Below are 19579 nucleotides of genomic sequence, written 5' to 3'. Positions count from 1 at the left end.
TCAGCTTTCTAAATCAAAATCCCCAAGATGATGGTAGAGAATTTCCATTCTAATATTTTTAGGATAGTTTAGTTGTGGATATCTTGGATCTCTTAGAGAAAATATGTAACTGGATTTTGGGCAGAAGTTGTCTCCAAAGACAGGAGATTGAAGGAATGAAAGTGGTTTTCTTTTTTTCTTTTTTTTTCTTTTTTTTCTTTTTACATTTCAAAGATTTTGCATCATTTTTGTGTTTCTTGCCTGATGATAATGTTTGCCTTAGGAAGGCAGATGAAGTGTTTCATTAACACAACCCATGAGTCTTCAACATCACAGAGTTTCAGAAATTAAAGTTTAGGAAATATCTTGCTGAAATTCAAGCCATGTTTTTTTAACCCTTTATAAAATGTTATGTTGAATTCATCAGTTCTAAAAACACGTGATTGTCCAAAATAAATATTTTAAGTATCAATGTTAATTCACACTGTTAACACTTCTTGATTTATTAGCTTTTGGTTTAAGATGTTTCAGAGAGAAAAAAAAGATGTTTCAGAGAGAAGTATAAACATATGCAAATATCTATGTATATAGATATGTGTACTTCTATATATGCTTGTGTGTTTGTATGTGTATATGCATATATTTGCATTTATGCACATTCTTTGATTAATTTTTAGATATTAGAAATCCAGCTTTTTTTAACAAACTAATTTTGGATGAGCACATTTAAATTAAGATATGGAAAGTATTTGCTAATTAGATATAAAGACTTATTTTCACTAGGTCAGGGGGATCTAAAGGTTTTTAATTTAGTATTCAAATTTTTCAAAATTTATAAAGTTTAATTTGTAAAGGATAAAAGGGATGCCTAGGTGGCTCAGTGGTTAAGTTCCTGCCTTCAGCTCAAGGCCTGATCCTGGAGTCCCGGGATCGAGTCCTGCATCGGGCTCCCTATATGGAGCCTGCTTCTCTCTCTGCCTGTGTCTCTACCTCTCTCTCTCTGTGTGTCTCTCATGAATAAATAAAGAAAAACTTTAAAAAATAGTAATTTTTAAAGGATGAAATAATACAATTATTCTTAGCAGCAAAACATAAAATTGGTAAATGGGAAATAAACATTTTTGAATGGTGTAAGAATCGTTTCAGGATCATCAAATAATGTGCTGTGCTTTCAAGTGCAACTTTGAATTTGGTACATTACACCAGAGTCTAATGTTCTGCATATTGTGTAATTCTGTGGGGAAAAAAAACAAACTTTAAATAATCAGTGATCTTTGTAAAAAATGTTTTAATTCTTTTCTGTTTAAAGTAGAATTCTCTATTTGTGTGGAATATGGATTTTTTTCTTAATTGCATTTTTGTTATTACTCATATAATATATACCAACATCAAAAGTCCTTTTCTTTACAGATTTTTTCCTCTGAAGAACAGTTTTAGAGTATTATTTGTATATTACTTAATAGCACTATAAAAAAGTTTCAGTGCATGTGTGATTATAACATGGTGATTGTTCAAAATGTGCCCTGAAGGTCCTGTAGAAACTAAACAGTCTTAAAAGGCAATATAAAAACAAAACTTCCTGTTATGAACTGACTAGACAGTTCCTTGTCTGGATGAAACTGTAATAGGAAAAATATAGTTGACAGAAGAGTTAAAGTAAATTTCATGTGCTGATGCTAAAAGGTAAAGAGGTGTTTTTTGGGTTTTTATTGTTTTTGGTTTTTTTCTTAAAACGAATTAAAAAAAACACTTTTAGTGTCAAAGAAATAATACATTTGATCTAAGTTTGGCTAAATTTAATTAAGGTGTTTGGCCTTATAAATTTGCTAGCATACTTTACAAGTCTATTGCCTGTTAACCCACAACCTCTATGTCATGGTGACCGTACGTTAGTATGCTAAAAAGAGGAGAATTCTTGGACTACCAGAGGAGTGAAATTGGCATCATTGTGTGACCCATATCTTGTATGTATTTGTGTCCTTCATGGACAATATTTAAATTTGATGTAGTTTGGGGAAACTAAAGCTGGAGTTTCTTGGGGATTCTGGTGATTCAGCAAAGGAAGTAAGACACATAGTTCAAGAATCACATTATTCTGTTTCCTCGTATGTCATATTTACACGTCAAATACATTAGTTGTGATGTAGCGCACTAGACTTAGTAAAGTGATTGCTTGTGGTCCCTGGTGATATCCTGAAGTCTCCATAAACATTTTATGTACTACTCTCTCCTCCAGCTGATAAGTAAGTGAAGAGAACTCCTATCCCCAAATGTCCATTTTGCATAAGAATGACAGGATGTGAGGGATAGATGAAGATTAATGAGATTGTATAATGTCAAGTTGACACATTGTCTTTAGATGGATGATGGTCTGGATTTCCTCAGCATTAAGAGACTTAAGAATAGCAAATAACTGAATTTTTATTGATGCCCAAATAATAAAGAGCCCAAACTCTAGGAGTTTATATTGTTCTTTGTTAGGCTTTTGTTTGTGTGGCCCTTTAGAAGAATATAATGTGCAATCCAAGGCATTTCATGCACTTGTGTCAAATATTAAGAAGTGGTCATGTCTTCTTTCCTAGGCATTAAAAAAACCTCAAAAGAGTTTGGTTTTATGAATATTTTTTAATTTAGTCATTTGGTTACTTTTAGTATCGGTACCTGGTATATAGTAGGCTTTCAATAATTATTACTACTGTAAAGTACATAGCCTATAAAGCTAGTTTTCTTATAGTAGTAAATTTGTAGAATTTTGAAAATTCTGCTCTGAATCCTCTATGGAAGATTGTTCAGTTGAAGAAAATTTTGAAAGTTGTGTAGAAATATTTAATAATTCAGAGTTCAGAATCATTTTCTAACTTAGTATGTTTAATTCATGGATATGATAAACTGGCATTAATTTCCTTCAGTTTTGCTGGGAGAGGAAATGTGCTTGATGGGGTAAATATGATATAACATTTTTATTTCTTAAATATTGCAAATTAAAAGTTGCTTTTATGGATATCTTTGTAACATGGGAACTTAATTAGCATATTCAGAAATGTCAGCAAATGAGAAACTAAACATATGTGGCTTCCAATTTTCAAGTGAATTGGGTTCTAAAAGTACCTTTAGAAGAAAAGGTACAGATATGTTTGTGGATGGCTTTTCTCCCTACCTTTCCTAGTCGTGCATGCCATTCTTTTAATATTACTGTTCTCAGCTAAGTTGGAACTCAAAAGCAAGCTGCTTAACCTAATAGACATTAAAATTTTAAATAAATCATAATTCTTTATTTTCTTGTATTTTAGGAAAAATGTTTACTAATCCTTAATATTGTTTATCAAAATGATGTGGAGTGTCTTAGGGGGTTATAAAGTGAGCTGCAGTGTAGTTAGGTCTGGGAGGCCTCCTCCAAGCTTATCTTCCAATTTCTACTTTACCTTCATTTTATAGGACTTTCAGAAGTTGTTTTGTCATTATCAGAAGGTGTTTGTGTGTGTGTTTTGTTTTCTTAAGGCTTCAAGTGTTTTTACCATATCTATTACAGTAGCAGCTATAAGGGTTTCCACTTTGGGGATGGGAAAGATGACAAAAGAGAAGTCCATCAGAGGTTGTATGTATATATGGGTCATATCTCATTTAGATGCTAATAAGATAAAGGCTGTTTATCCCAGGGCTCAGCAAACTGGGTAGCTACTTGTTTTTATATCTCTCATGATCTGAAAATGGTTTTTATATATTTAAATTGTTGAATAATATGAAAAAGAATATTTTGTGAGCTGTAAAAATGAGATGAAATTCAAATTTTGATCTCCTTAAGTAAAACTTTACTGGAACATAATGACCCTAATTTGTTAATATAGTGTTTTCAACTTCATTTGTACTACTGTAGTAGAGTAGTTACAATACCGTAGAGTATTTATGGCCCATGAAGCCTAAATTATTTACCGCTTCGATCTTGACAGAAAAAGTTTACTGATCATTGATATTTTCTTTTTTTTTTTTCTTTTTTTTTCATTGATATTTTCTTGTAAATTTTTAGAAGTTTAGTAATATCTCTTAATGTGTGTTTCATCCATGAGCCACAAAGTTTTTCTGAAGATTGTTTAAATATATAGCAGTAATTTTCTGGGGTGCCTGGGTGGCTCAGTAGGTTAAGCATCTGCTTTCGGCTCAGGCCATGATCCCAGGGTCTTGGGATGAAACTCCGTGTCAGTTCTCTGCTCAGTGGGGAACCTGCTTCTCCATCTCCTACTCCCCCTGGTTGTGTTCTCTCTCCCTCTCTCTCAAGTAAATGAAATCCTTTTAAAAAACCCTTTTAGTATTTAAACTTTTAAATATATTTTAGACTAAATAATTATTCTTTACAATTGAATAACTCACCAAAATCCATAAATCTAGAAATGCAGCTTTTTTAATTGTATGAATAATGTATTTCTTCATGGCATATTGAATCTTAAAGTTTTAGTGGCTTTTTTTTTTAACTTTTTTTTTTTAAGATTTTATTTATTTATTCATGAGAGACACAGAGAAAGAGAGAGGCACAGAGACATAGGCAGAGGGAGAAGCAGGCTCCATGCAGGGCGCCCAATGTGGGACCCCATCCTGGGCTCTAGGATCACACCCTGAGTTGAAGGCAGACCTTCAACCACTGAGCCACCCAGGCATCCCACCTTTTAGTTTTTTATAATTGTGAGTTGAATGCCCTTTTTGGTATTATTATAGGAATTTTTAGGCTCATATATTTAAATTTTGAGAAATTAAGTTTCTATGTTTAGATGTTTGGCAAATAATATTTGATATCAACATGCAAATAGGAGTGCATTTAGTCTTCTGTTAGAATAAATAACACTGTACATATTGCCCTTGACACCCAAGTGTAAAAGAAATTAATTTCAATTCTTTCAAGATCAGAGAGAACTTGGAAGGCTTTGATAGTCTGGTTAACTTTCTGATACATTGACTGCCCCTCACCCCATTGTAAAATTTCTAATCATCATTTCTCCATCTTTTGCTTATTCACCCTATACTAATGGGGCAGGTACTTATTAATTCATGAAATAGAGCACTCCCTCTTTGTCTCAGACTATTTTTAGGATTTTGTTGTTCTCCTGAACCAGCTGCTATGTGTCTCCCCAAAGCTTCAACATACCAGCCAGAGTTCTCTAAAGAACAATTTTTAGTCCTTCTTCTAGTATGGTTCTTTATGTTTGAAAACTATTATGTGTCTTATCTTTATATTCTATCTCACCAATTAGTCTTCTCTTCTCCAGACTTGACATCTTGTTTTATTTCATCTTTGGCATTCTTGTCCTTTTTTCCCCCTCTAAACTGTTGTCCATTTGTTGCTTTCTCTCTGAAATTATGGCATCCACAAATGAATATACTGTAATAGGTTGTGGTCTGATCAGTACCAGAGTTTAGTGAGTCACTTAATGCCTTTAATCTGAATACCATGTCTTCTGCTAATGCATTCCAGCATTGTGGTAGTTTATTTGCCAGCTGAATCACACTGTGGAGTGCTGTTGAATTTAAAGTCATCAAGAAAAAACAAAAACAAAACCAAGAAGCCCAAGTCTTTCCTCAGAGTTTTCTGTTAAGTTATAGCTTCCCTGCCTTGGGCTTGTGTTATTAATTTGATTTAAGTCTTAGAAGTTGAGACACACTGAGATCAGATACAGAGGTCTTCCTTCAAGTTCAGCTCCTCTGAGCTTTTCCTACTTTTCATATGCTTTCCAGAGATTTGTTTTCCTTTTTTTTTTTTTTAAGAGATTTATTTATTTATTTATGATAGACAGAGAGAGAGAGAGAGAGAGAGAGAGAGAGAGGCAGAGACACAGGCAGAGAGAGAAGCAGGCTCCACGCTGGAAGCCCGATGTGGGACTTGATCCCAGGTCTCCAGGATCGCGCCCTGGGCTAAAGGCAGGCACCAAACCGCTGGCCCACCCAAGGATCCCCAGAGATTTGTTTTCCTAAGTCCCAATAGTTTCTGCCAGCAGCTGCTAGAGCTTTAGGCCTTAGAAATAGAGGAATTAATTTTATTAAATTCATCATATTAGATCTGATAGATATAATTTGTCAAGTGTGGGATTCTATTTCTGCCACTCTCTATGTGTGTCTTACATCTATTAATAGCAGAGGTATAATATATCTTAATTATCAAGAAGAATTTCTGTAGTTTTTTGACTTTTGAAAAATAACCTATATAATTTAAGAAAGTAAAATATACCTAATTTACCTTAAGAATACATATTCTGAAATGCTTTCTGTTTTCTCCAATGGAAATAGGCAAAATTTAAATTACATTCAATGAAATTTAGAAATGAAATTATTTTAAAGTATTTTTTTTATCTTTAAAACAATGCTGAAACATGTGGTTAATGTCCTCATCACTTACCTCCACTTTTATAGCTGCAGTTTCAAGAATTTGTGATGCTAGAAGTATTGTATTGTATGAGGAGCTGTGTAATTTTCTTCTTTGAGCATTTTATTTATAGCATTTTGGGCACAGGCCTTCCCAAATCTTAACATTTCTAGATGAGTTTTTGGAGTATGTATAGCATCGGAGAGGGGGCTTTTGCATCATGTAAGTAGTTTAACTGGAGAAATGGGTCTAGAGGAAAAGGAGGTTGGCACATGTAACAGATGGCAAAGATGATAGGAATTAGAATGTTATATATAGAATGTAAGAGAAAGGCTAGGAATTGATGGTGAGAAATGAGCAATGGGGAAAATGAGGCAGACAGACACAGATTTGGGGATCTTTGTTTCTATTCCTAGCTCTGTTGCTAACAAACTATGTATCCTTTGAAATTATTTAGCCTCTCTGGACCATTATTTCTGTGCCTGTCAAGAATGTACTAGATAATCCCGGATATATGGTTTACATCCAAAAATTCTCTTATGTTGTGACTTAGAGACAGAAAATAATAGATTTTCCAAATGTTGCATAAAAGGATACTATTTACCAAACAAATTTCTGAGGGTTTTTTGGGGGGTGGGGGCTTTTTCAGGTGTCACCTCCCCAAACTTTCATGTTACTGAAAAGTTCTTTTCTTCAAACATGTTATAAAGCAAGCAAATATCCAGGTGTGCAAAAATGGCTTTTCTTTTTAACCACTTGATTGTCAGAAAAAGGGTGAAAGCCATAAATCAGCCTTAAGGCTGCTGTTGTGTAATAAAAACTATGGTTGACAGTTGAAGAACACCTTAACTTTTTCACTGAAAATTTATTACTCTTAGAAAAAGGAAAACTTGTTGAACCGCATATTTTCTCCTTTCACACATGTCTGATCAGTGTTACAATATCTGTAATGTTTTGGTCCATTTAATATGCTGTTTTTTAAAACTTAAAGTAAGAATAATTTTGAGTTAAAGCAGAAATGTCTAAACATGTGATTATTTAAAGTTGAGTCACTTTTAAATTTGAAAAAGCTTCTTCACATGTATTTTTAATGCTCCTAGGATCTCATATTTGATGTTCATTGTAGCCAAGAACCAAATCTGAAGCCCTGTATTGAATGTTGTAAAGTCATTTGTAGAAGGGCCAATATGGCGATTATTTTTAAAGTGCATAGAGAGAATTGATGATAATGTACCATTTCTGTGCCTGGCATTCTATTCAGATGTGTATCTGTGTGTGTACATGCGCCTTTGGAGGGGGTGTACAAAAGTATCAGAGAGGGACATGTAATAAAAGAAAACTTAGTTCTTTTCTTTAGGATATGTACTATCTAATTTGAAATACAGGTAAATTTTGAAGTATTATCATAAAGCATGCACAGTCTAAGCCTTGATTGCAGTGTTGTACTGGCGTATAATCTATGTAGATTGGATCTTAGATCTAATAGCCTTTGGTCTCTATCATGTGTTGGTCTCTATTTTACAATGAATTTGGTATTGCAGTTACCCTGTTTTGACACAAGGTGGTGATACTTATCTGAAATGTTTTCCCAGTACAGTATCTGCCGCCTTCACAGGTTTCTCCTCCTCCATCCAGAAGACAGCTTAAGAAAATAGGTGGAACTGGCTTTGCTTTAAAAAACAATAGATGAAGTGTGTGTGTGTGTCCTACTGTATATAACTTACGTAACAAATAATGATTTAAAATTAAGTGTAGGCTATGTAAGTTTGAGTTGGGATAAGGTAGGAACATTGAGAAAAGGGAAAGTTGAACAGTAGAGAGAGAACTAGCAGTCATTGGGTACACACTAGGCACCCAGTGTGTGCTGAGTGATTTGCTTACAATCTCCGATTCTAGTCAAATATAAGCATATATATTTTATGTAATACCAATGTATTGCTTAGCTCAATAAAATGTGCAGTATTAGTGCTGTGTGTGTTCTCTCTTGTAAAAACTGTGGTGTACCTTCAGCCTATGTAGTAGCTTTTTTCCTATAGTTTTTTTTTTTTTTTAATTTTGTTTATTTATTCATGAGAGACACAGGGAGAGAGGCAGAGAGAGGCAGAGGGAGAAGCAGGCTCCCTGTGGGGAGCCTGATGCAGGACTTGATCCCAGGACCTCAGGATCACGACATGAGCCAAAGGCAGATACTCAACCACTGAGCCACCCAGGTGCCTCTTTCTTTTCATAGTGTAAGTGAAGTTATCAACCTTTTTAAATAAAAAATTTCTTATATAGTTAAATATACACTTATATTAATATATAGCAATTTTACTCATAGATATTTATCCAAAAGAAATGAAAACAGTTGTCTACACAAAGACCTAAAAGTGAATATTTATAGCAGTTTTATTCATAATAACTAAACAGTCCCAAATATCTATTAATTGATGAACGGGTAAAGAAATTCGAATAAGGCACAATGAAGTACCACTTAGCCGTAGAAAAGGAAACATTATTTCTAATATATGCAGTAAGATGGGAGAATTTTAAAAGCATTATGCCAGGTGAATGAAGCCAAACACAAAAGGTTACAGGATATACTGACTGATTCTGTTTATGCAACAATCTAGAAAAGGCAGGACCACGGGGACAGAAATCAGATCCAGGAGTTGCAGGGGGAAGGGATTGACCACAAAGTGCCATGAGGAAACTTTCGATGATGATGGAAATATTTTACATTTTGGTTGTGGTGGTGATTATAGGACTATATGTGTTTGTCAGAACCCTTCTAACTATAAAACTAAACATGGTAAATTTTACAGTATGTAAAGCGCGGACCTCAATAAACCTGAGCATTAAACGCACTTGAGAAAAACTTTTTAATCATAAATGCAAAGGAAAATGTCTGCTCTGCTTCAGCAACAGTTCCTCTTCACTCAGAGATAAAGCATTTTGCACCTCAGTTCTTTCCCAGCCTTCGCCTATCTTTTGATAATCCATTTACACAGACCTGTCACTGCTGTACTAGGCCCAGAACATCCTAGCAAAGATTTTGCTTTCAAACATTGCTACCCAGGTTTTAGTGCAGAAGGAAGTAGAATTTTAGTGCTAGAAAGATTCTTAAAGAATTTGGCTGACAAACTAGAGATTTTACAAATGAATCTTTTAGAGAAGTTCTTCAATAATAAAAGTTGTTTTGCATATGTTAAGGACAGTTTCCAGTCTGGTTCTTACTGTAATAAAGTATAGCTAAAATTATGAAAATACACTTTTATACCTCCTTCCTCCCCTCCTCCTTGTGCTAGATTATACTTCTGTCCCCTGGAAGGGACAGTGCAGGAGAACCAGACAAGTGCTTTGGATCATTATGTTGTATATCAAGTAATAGTGTTTACTTTTTAGCACTTTTCAGTCTATTAAGCCAGTAAAATCTATGGCCTGACGGTTACATGTTTGTTGACAGACTTATTTAGAAGTATATTTTGTTATGGAAAAAATGATAAGCCACTTATAATACTATTACCTTTTGGAAATCTTGATTCGAAGTTTTTTTTTAATTAATGTGCAAAAAAAAGAGTATTAGATGTAATAAAAGCAAGAGATAGTATATTTTACTGAAGTAGAAAGGTGAAGAAAATTGAATGTTAATGTATGAGAAGCACACTTAGGATACTTCTCAATATTTAGGAGTATTTCATTAGTTTCATATTTTCAGGCTTGATGATGTACTTGTTTCCTCTTGAGAAAGTATAGATGTGTTTTTTCAAAGGCTGGTAGAAGGCTGATTATTTTATTAAAAATATTATCCTGTGTGGTAGTCACTATTATTGCCCCTGTTTTCCTGCTGAGGAAACTGTTCCTTAGAAAGATTTAGTAAATGGCCTAATTCAGTAGAGCTGGCAGTTTAACAAATCCAGGCAGTTCAATTTCAGACTTCATACTTTAAACCACTAAACTAAATTAATTCTTAAAGTCTTGCTAATGTTTTTGATTGTATATTTAATATTTTGATCACCTTATGCTTTGTGTTAATAAATAAACTTGAATTCAAACTCTGATGTTTGCATTGCATTCAGATGACTGCTAGGACTCTGTGTATGTGTTCTCTCTCATAAAATCTATGGTGTACCATCAGCCAGTGTAGTAGCATTATTCACAGTTTAAGTGAAGTTATCAATTTTCACTTAAAAAACAGAAAGAGAGAAAGGAAAAGAGGGAAAGGAGAAAAGGAAGAACTGGAATTTGTGTGTGTTATTGTTGTAGCTATGTTTTATTTGATTTAGTTGGTTAGAATTGAAAAAGTAAGCAATTTATTTTTATATTCCTAGGAAAATTTAACAGAAGATGTAAAGCAGTTAAATAGATACAGAATAAACTAGCAGAGATTAGAAAACTTCTGTGCTCTCTGCATATTTTTGTAAAGTTTTATTGGAACACAGCCATACCTATTGTTGCATAGACTGTTTGGCCAACAAGATAAAAATATTTGCTATCTGGCCCTTAAGAAAAAGTTTGCCAACCCTTGAACTAAATTTTGTATCAGAACTATTCAGATAAACTGTTTATAGTCATCCACCAGATATTTATTGAGCACCTGCTACGTGCGAGGTAATATTCTAGGTGATAGGCAAAAACAAACATGTCCTACAATATGATTGACTTTCTTTTTTATTAATAATTACAGCACAGGTTATTGGGAAATGCTCATAAGATGAATCTCATTTGTCTGAACCAATATTAATACTGCACCTCTTAGGTAGTGACTATATTAATTATCTGATACTATTGATGCTCCAGCTCCTCTTCTCTGTCTGGTTCTTCTTTTTTTTTTTTTTTTAAGATTTTATTCATTCATGAGAGAGAGAGAGAGAGAGAGAAAGAGAGGCAGAGACACAGGCAGAGGGAGAAGCAGGCTCCACACAGGGAGCCCGATGTGGAACTCGATCCCGGGACTCCAGGATCACACCCTGAGCAAAAGGCAGGCGCTAAACCACTGAGCCACCCAGGGACCCCCTCTGTCTGGTTCTTCTGATCTCCTTTTATACTACTCAGTTTTTCTATAGTACTTACTACCATACAATTTACTTATTTATAGCATTTATTGTTGCTTGTCTTCCCATGTTAGCTTCATAAGGACAAGGATTTTTGTTTACTGATTTATCCAAGTGCCTAAAACTCATAGTAAGCAGTTAGTATGAAAGAAACCTGCCTTACATATTCTTATTAGTTGTATCAGTGCATTTGGAAAATGTCAGCCTTTTTCATGTCAGCTATAATTTTGCTGATTTAAATGAAAAAAAATTGCTGAGCTAGCTTGTATATCTTTTTAACTTGTTTTATATGTTCTTCATTGAGAAAACTAGTATTTCTCACTTTTTTTTACCTCCTCATTTTAGCACCTGTAATAGACTGTTTATGTGGTTTTTTGGGGAGAGTGATAAATATTTAGTAAAAGATGTTTTGGGTAGTTCAGTAATATATTTATTGAGTAGAAAAATGCACACTTAAGATCAAAGCTTATGTTAACTATTCCAATGGCCTTGTGGAAGTAATGTGGGTGCATGTTTAATCACCATTAAAATAATTGAGAATAATTTCTTATAAAACTTCTTTCTTTTAGTCATATTCATGAGCATATTTTAGTGATAGTTAATTGCTCTGCCTACATAGTTTGCAGAATCGGTAAGGGGAAGAGTGTTGTGCAGCCAAGTTTCCATATGTTAATATTTCACATCCACATTTGTGACCTAAACCTGCATCCCTTTAGACAGTGAGAAAAGCCAAATGTTCTCATAAGTACCAAGGAGTTTCTTCATGGAAAAGAAAGAAATAAAAATGTAGTTCAAACAAAGGTATAATGTGGATGTTAAGTATTATAGATAGATCTATCTACATAAACGTGAATATATTAATATATGCTTTTTTTTTTAATTTTTTTTTTTTTTATTTATTCATGATAGTCACAGAGAGAGAGAGAGAGAGAGGCAGAGACACAGGCAGAGGGAGAAGCAGGCTCCATGCACCGGGAGCCCGACGTGGGATTCGATCCCGGGTCTCCAGGATCGCGCCCTGGGCCAAAGGCAGGCGCCAAACCGCTGCGCCACCCAGGGATCCCAATATATGCTTTTAATGCATTTAATTGTAGGATTTTTTCTTCAGTATTATATTGAAGGAAAAAATAAAATACAAAATTGAATATATGCAGGGAATAAAAAATCCAGACATATAGCTGATAACAATTATTACCATTTTTAATTGAGCAGGGATACATCATTTAATACTAATGACCCTGCAAAGCAATATTTCTGTTTACATTTGAAGATCAGGAAATTGATATTCAGAAAGATTAAATAGCTTGCCATGGTTCAAGAACTAATAAGTCATAAAGGCAGTATTGTAAGACAGGGCTTCCTGTCTCTAAATATCTTATTTTTTATCCTACAGCATGTTGATTTTTCATATATTGTCATGCTGTGCTACCACATGACTATATTTTATATCCATATTTGTTTAAAAATTTTATATTTTATAATACACTATATACTTTTTTAAACTTTTTACCATTGTTTTTTTTTTTATTTTTTTTTAATTTTATTTATTTATGATAGTCATAGAGAGAGAGGGGCAGAGATACAGGCAGAGGGAGAAGCAGGCTCCATGCACCGGGAGCCCGACGTGGGATTCGATCCTGGGTCTCCAGGATCGTGCCCTGGGCCAAAGGCAGGCGCTAAACCGCTGCGCCACCCAGGGATCCCTACCATTGTTTTATTATTTATTTACTTTTTATTTTTTAATCTTAATTCCAGTATAGTTAACATTAGTGTTATATTAGTTTCAAGTGTACAACATTAGTGATTCAACATTCTATACATTACTCAGTGCTCATCATGATAGGTGTACTCTTAATTTCCTTCACCTATTTCACCCATTTCCCTACCGATCTCCCCTCTGGTAACCATCAGTTCTCCATAGTTAAGTCTTTGGGTTTGTTTCTTTTCTTTGTTGTTATTTGTTATTCATTTGTTTTGTTGCTTAAATTCCACATATGAGTGATATTATATAGTATTTGTCTTTTTCTGATTTATTTCACTTTACATTATACCCTGTAGATCTGTCCATGTTGTTGGAAATGGCAAGGTTTCATTCATTTTTTGACTAAATAATATTCCTGTGTGTGTGTGTGTGTGTGTGTACCATATCTCTTTATCCATTCTTCAATCGATGAGTTGCTTCTGTAATTTGGCTATTGTAAATAATGCTGCAGTAAACATAGGGGTGCATATATCTCTTCAAATTAGTGTTTTTGTATTCTTTGGGTAAATACCCAGCAGTGAGATTACTGTATCAAAAGTAATTCTTTTTTTTTTTTTTTTTTTTTGTTTAAGATTTCGTTTATTTGACAGAGGGAGAGGGAGAGAACACAACAAGGGGAATGGCAGGCAGAGGGAGAAGGAGAAGCAGGCTCTCCACTGAGCAGAGAACCCGATGTGGGGCTTGATCCCAGGATACATGGATCATAATCTGAGCCAAAGGCAGGTGCTTAACCAACTGAGCTACCCAGATGCCCCAATAATTCTACTTTTAATTTTTTGAGGAGCCTCCATACTTTTTTCCACAGTGACTACACCAGTTTGCATTCCCACCAATAGTTGTGCAAGAGAGTTCCTTTATCTCCACATCCTCGCCAACACCTGTTGTTTCTTGTGTTTATTTTAGCCATTCTGAAAAGTATGAGGTGATACCTCATTGCAGTTTTGATGATTAATGATGTTAAGCATCTTTTCATGTCTGTTGGCCATCTATATGTCTTCTTTGGAGAAATATCTATTCACATCTTCTGCCCATTTTATTTGGATTATTTGTTTTTTGAGTCTCGAACTGTATAACTTCTTTATATATTTTGGAATCAAACCCATTATTGAACATGTCATTTGCAAGTGTCTTTTCCTTGGGGTGCCTGTGTGGCTGTCTCTTAAGTTTCTGCCTTTGTCTCAGGTCACGATCCGAGGGTCCTGGGATCAAGCCCCATATTGGACTCCCTACCGAGCAGGATTGCCTGCTTCTCTCTCTCCCTCTGCCGCTGCTTTTTTTTTTCTCTCTCTCTCTCAAATAAATATTTTTAGAAATTACATTAAATCTGTAGATTGCTTTGGATTGTATGGACATTTTGACAATATTTGTTCTACACTACATAGTTTTAAAATTTAAAATTTAATTATGTAGTATGCTTCTAAATAACCTGAGGAGAGTGTTATACAAAAGAAAATGGTTTACTAATTCCAGAGAAAGAGTAAATACCTTTTATCATTTTAAAGTTAAAACCATTGCCGTCCAATTTTAACCTGACATATATTCTTTCATTTTTACCTGTCTCATCCTCACTTTATTAGGCCTTATATAGCCATGTACATACAGGCATAAATCACCAACATGATTTTTCAATTTTGTTTTTGTTTAAAATGTTTAATGATTCAAAAAATTTTAAATAAGAGTTTTGTACATACAGGAATTACCCAAAGAAGATCTTTATTACATTAGTCAATTGATGAAAAAACTGGGATGTTATATGATACTTTTATCACTGTAATCTATTTTGTTCATATCATTAATCAGGATTAGCATGCCATGTTAGCCAGGAAATTGAGATAACTTCATTTTGCAGCCCTTAACATAAGATTCTCTTCTAGTTCTTCTAAATTCACATGTTTAGTTCTAAGAATGAATACTTTGCTTCATTAATGTTTTCTTTTTTTAAAGCATTAAGAAATAATGTATTGTTTTCACCATGATTTGAGGATATGTGATCTATGAACCCTGTGTTCTGATTCAGTATAGAATTTTATATTATCTGGTTAGCATAGACAACTAAATTTGTGAATAGCCTTCAGATTTTACTTTTAATAAGACAATGAAAAGGACTCATTAAGCTTTTTATTTGATGAAAAGCTGAGAAGCCACAGGGCAGTGAAAGAAGTAGCATTTCTAATAAAGATTATATATTAAAATCTTGTGGTGACTTATGAAAAAGAGCATTAGTCTCGAAAAATTAGGAAACTTAACTTTAAGTAGTGTATTTAATTCTGTAACTTTCAAATGACTCCCTATGGCTGCCTCCCATTCCTACTTCTTACCACAAATTTAACTTTTCCCCTTTTATAGTAGATTATGAAGCCAGGAAAGAGTAAAACATCAATTATAATATATAGTGAAGATGTTTTGTACATATTTAAACATGATATAAATGTTAGTTCTTATTATAATTATTATAATACAAGGACCTTATGAATACTATTCCTTAATACCAAAAATTTCTATAAATTTATATGTATTGCATAAATGAATGAATGAATGAATGAATTAATTAATTAATTAATTTTGGGCCCTGGACTCCTACTAAATTATTTAGAACCTCCCTTGGAATGGAATATCTTCCTCCTTGGTTTTGAAAACATTAAATTAAAATGTATCTTAGGGGTGGTTGGGTGGCTCAGTCAGGTAAATATCTGACTCTTGATTTCAGCTCAGATCATGATCTCAGGGCCTTGGGATTGAGCCCCACATTGGGCTCCACACTCAGCATGGAGCCTGCTTGAGATTCATTCTTCTCTCTCTCTCTCTCTCTACCTGTCCCTCCCTCTGCTCAGGTATATTCAATCTTGTTCTCAAATAAATAAAGTCTTTTTTAAATAAATGTATCTTAATGTTGATATTTAGCTATTTTCTATAATTGTCAAAAAGAATATACAGTCCTTCTAAAGACAGATAAGGAGATAGAGAAAAAAACACGATGAGCTACATTATTAATTTTTGTTTGTTTTATGTGCTCCTCAGTTCACTGAGATTAAAATTTAGACATTGATACAGTCCTCTTTTAAGTTAATGTGAGTGTTTCATATTGGTGCTCTCTATATCAGGCAGTAATACTGCCCAATATAGTTCTTGATTTAAGGATGTGATTTTTTTTTGATAGTCTAAGTTTCACAGGACTTAAATGATACCTAAATATAATTATGTTCATTATTCAGATTTCAGTTTCTTTTCTTTTTGTTTAAATGGTTGGCTAAAAGTTACAAAATATGGAGGATAGAAACTTCAATAGAGAATAGAAAATTTTTTTAGTTCTCTTTTATCTGTTTCTCAAACATTAACATTTTTTTTGTTTGTTTCCAGTGTTTTAAAGGTCCTTCCAAAATGTCGCTAGGGTAAAGAAACTCTGTTTATTAGATTTTTCCTACGTGCTTTATTTTCTTGATATTTATATTTTGCGGAAGGAATTTGCCACTTACTTTTGATAAAGTTAGTAAGTACATGTATGGTATCTTTAGAATCTGTTTCTTGGATTTAGAGGATAATCTGAATATTAGATTTCAAAAGGTTTATATATAAATGGCCTTTGGTGGTCAAATCTGATTTGTAATTAATCCACTATAATTTAGTTGCCAGGGGCTGATGAGGAGTCATTCACATATTTGTATTTTCTGTTTCACATATTTATATATATTTGATGATTGTTATTTTTTTCTCTAATGTGTTCTGAACTTCAAGGAATTAAGGCTCTGTGTAAATACTTATCTTTGTGCATCTTGTTACATTTATATTCATTGGTTTTGAGTAATTTACATATAAATGCACATTTTAAAAAATGGTCATTCTAAAGCTTGTGGTCTTTGCTAGGAAGATGATTTACATGCACGGAGAAGGTTGCTTGCTTTACTATTTATCATTTTCCCAGACAAATCCATGGAGACAGGCTGCTGATAGGATAGGAGAAAAACAACAAAAACAAATACAGTGCTTTGGCCTGGAACTGAATTGTATTATCTGTGCTGTCAGCTAGAGTCTTTGCTCACTTACCCAGACAATCTCCACTGGGATTAAAACTTCCCTCTGCATTAGTGATAGCCTTTAGTATACTGCAGCCTCATGTCCAGTTTAAAAAAAAAAAAATCTAGTTATAAACAGTTTGTAATAGCTTGCAAAATCATCACCAGTTCAATCTTTGAGGAAAATAATAATGCTGATGAATCAAGCAGGTATATCATAATTAAATTGCTAATCACCTGGATTTCAGTTTTAGTTTCCACATATAGCTCCTCACAACCTCCAACTTTGGGCCTGATTTGAGCACATATAGTGATGGGTGTACTGGTAATTCAACTTATTTTTTTAGGACATTTCTTTTTTTTTTTTTTTAGGACATTTCTTTAAAAAATACAAAAATGTAAGAATTCTAATTCTGCATCAAGATTTAGAAGGATAGGATTATAGGTACAAAGAATAACAAAAAGAAAAACCTCAGAAAATTCTAAACCAAACAAAACCAGTTCAAACCAGCTTCTTCATCAAGCAGTGAATGTCTGAACTATCTAGGAAGTTGATTATCTGTTCTTTTCTTAAAGATTTCTGCTAATAAGGATTTTATAACCTTCTGTGGTTCTCAACCTGACAATTTTTCTCCCCATCCCACCCCCTAACATTTGGCAGTATCTGAAGACAGTGTGGTTGTCACAAATGGATGGATGATACTGACTTCCTTTTTTTTTTTTTAAGATTATTTATTTATTTATTCATGAGAGACACACACAGAGAGAGAGGCAGAGACACAGGCAGAGGGAGAAGCAGGCTCCATGCAGGGAGCTCGATGTGGGACTCGATCCGGGGACTCCAGGATCAGGCCCTGGACTGAAGGCGGCGGTAAACCCGCTGAGCCACCTGGGCTGCCCGATACTGACTTCCAATAGGTAGAGGCCACAGATAGTTCTGAACAACTTACATATAACGTACAGGAGAGCTCTGACAACAAAGTATCATCCAGTCCCAACGTCAGATCTGAAGTTGAGAAACCCTGCTCTCAAGCATGGATTTTTTTAATCTTGACAGGAGTTTCATTTTGACAGGAGTTTCTTCAAATGAATAGCCCCATAGATGTTTATAGTGTTTATAGGGAGAGTTTGTCTTACTCGTTTGAGTTACTAATAAGAGAAATAAGAGGCTTTAGACATTGACTTGGGGACTTTCGAACATGGTAAACCAAACATTCCTTAAAAGTGTTCATGGAGACAATATGCTGATTTCATGATATAAAGAAATGGAAAATAGTCCTGTTTCATCATAGAAGGACATTAGAGGGGCAGACCCGGTGGCGCAGCGGTTTAGCGCCGCCTGCAGCCCAGGGTTTGATCCTGGGGACCCTAGATCAAGTCCCACATCAGGCTCCCTGCATGGAGCTTGCTTCTCCCTCTGCCTGTGCCTCTGCCTGTATCTCTCTCTCTCTCTCTCTCTCTGTGTGTGTCTCTATAAATAAATAAATAAAATCATTTAAAAAAAAAAAGGACATTAGAAATTTTGTGGGTTTTTTTTTTTTTACCTTCACAAATATTAAAGGAAAGTTCTACTTTGTAGGAGGTAGGATTATATAAAATTATTTCTATATTGGTGAATTAAATCAGTTAATAAAAAAGTAATCACAATATGTAAAATTATTTTGGTAAAATACTCCGTAACATGAAGCTCTGAATTCATTTCTTAGATGTGACTGTTGGTAATTTATTATATTGGCTAAGCCTCAGTTAACACATCTAGAAATTCAGGTGGTTATTTTAAACTTTTCTGATGGATATTTACTAATTTCTATTTGGTAATTTGTATTGACACTAAAGGGTTTTTTTTTTTTCAGATGAATCGAAAGAATTGTCCAATCTTTGGTTGATGGCTGGCCTCAATATAAGGAATAGGCATGCCCTTGTTCATTTCTCAAATGGAGTACAACAGTACTTCCATTCATTTTTATATTGTCTACTCAATCATAATAATTTGCAGTAGAAAGAAGTATATGTAACCACACATGTATAAACACAAACACACCTAGTGACTTAGTGGTGGTAGGAAAGTTAGAGACTAACAAAAAGTGTTTATTTACATTTGCTTCCAGAGATTTAGGTTTTGGGAACCTGACCTGGGATCCAGGGCTTGTCCATAACAACCATTGAGGTTCATGGAAGAAGTACTACTTCTACTATGTAGAAGACTACATATAGTCTCTAAAGATATTTGATAATATTCCATCTCATCCCCAGACATTGGGGACTAAATGTGATATTCTTAAACCTACTATATTAAAAAAAATACAGTTGATTTTATTTTTCGAACAATCACGTTATCTTCTATGCCACCCACACCCCATTAATGAACTGAATGCATACTGTGGAAAACGTCATGCTTTTTGTAAAGGAGAGGGTGAAAAAGTACAGCTTGAAGTAAAAACTCATAGCA

General features: G+C 34.1%; 1 protein-coding gene across 6 annotated transcripts in view; it reads left to right on the top strand.

Moving 5' to 3' along the window:
* The window catches only part of SPATA5 (spermatogenesis associated 5), a 351116-nt gene that overhangs the window by 120021 nt on the left and 211516 nt on the right, over positions 1–19579 (top strand). The gene's annotated exons all lie outside the window — the stretch shown is intronic.

This window comes from Canis lupus, chromosome 19 (genome assembly GCF_003254725.2).
Source record: "Canis lupus dingo isolate Sandy chromosome 19, ASM325472v2, whole genome shotgun sequence".
NCBI classification, from domain to species: domain Eukaryota; kingdom Metazoa; phylum Chordata; class Mammalia; order Carnivora; family Canidae; genus Canis; species Canis lupus.
This window is presented reverse-complemented; position numbering and strand designations above follow the sequence as displayed.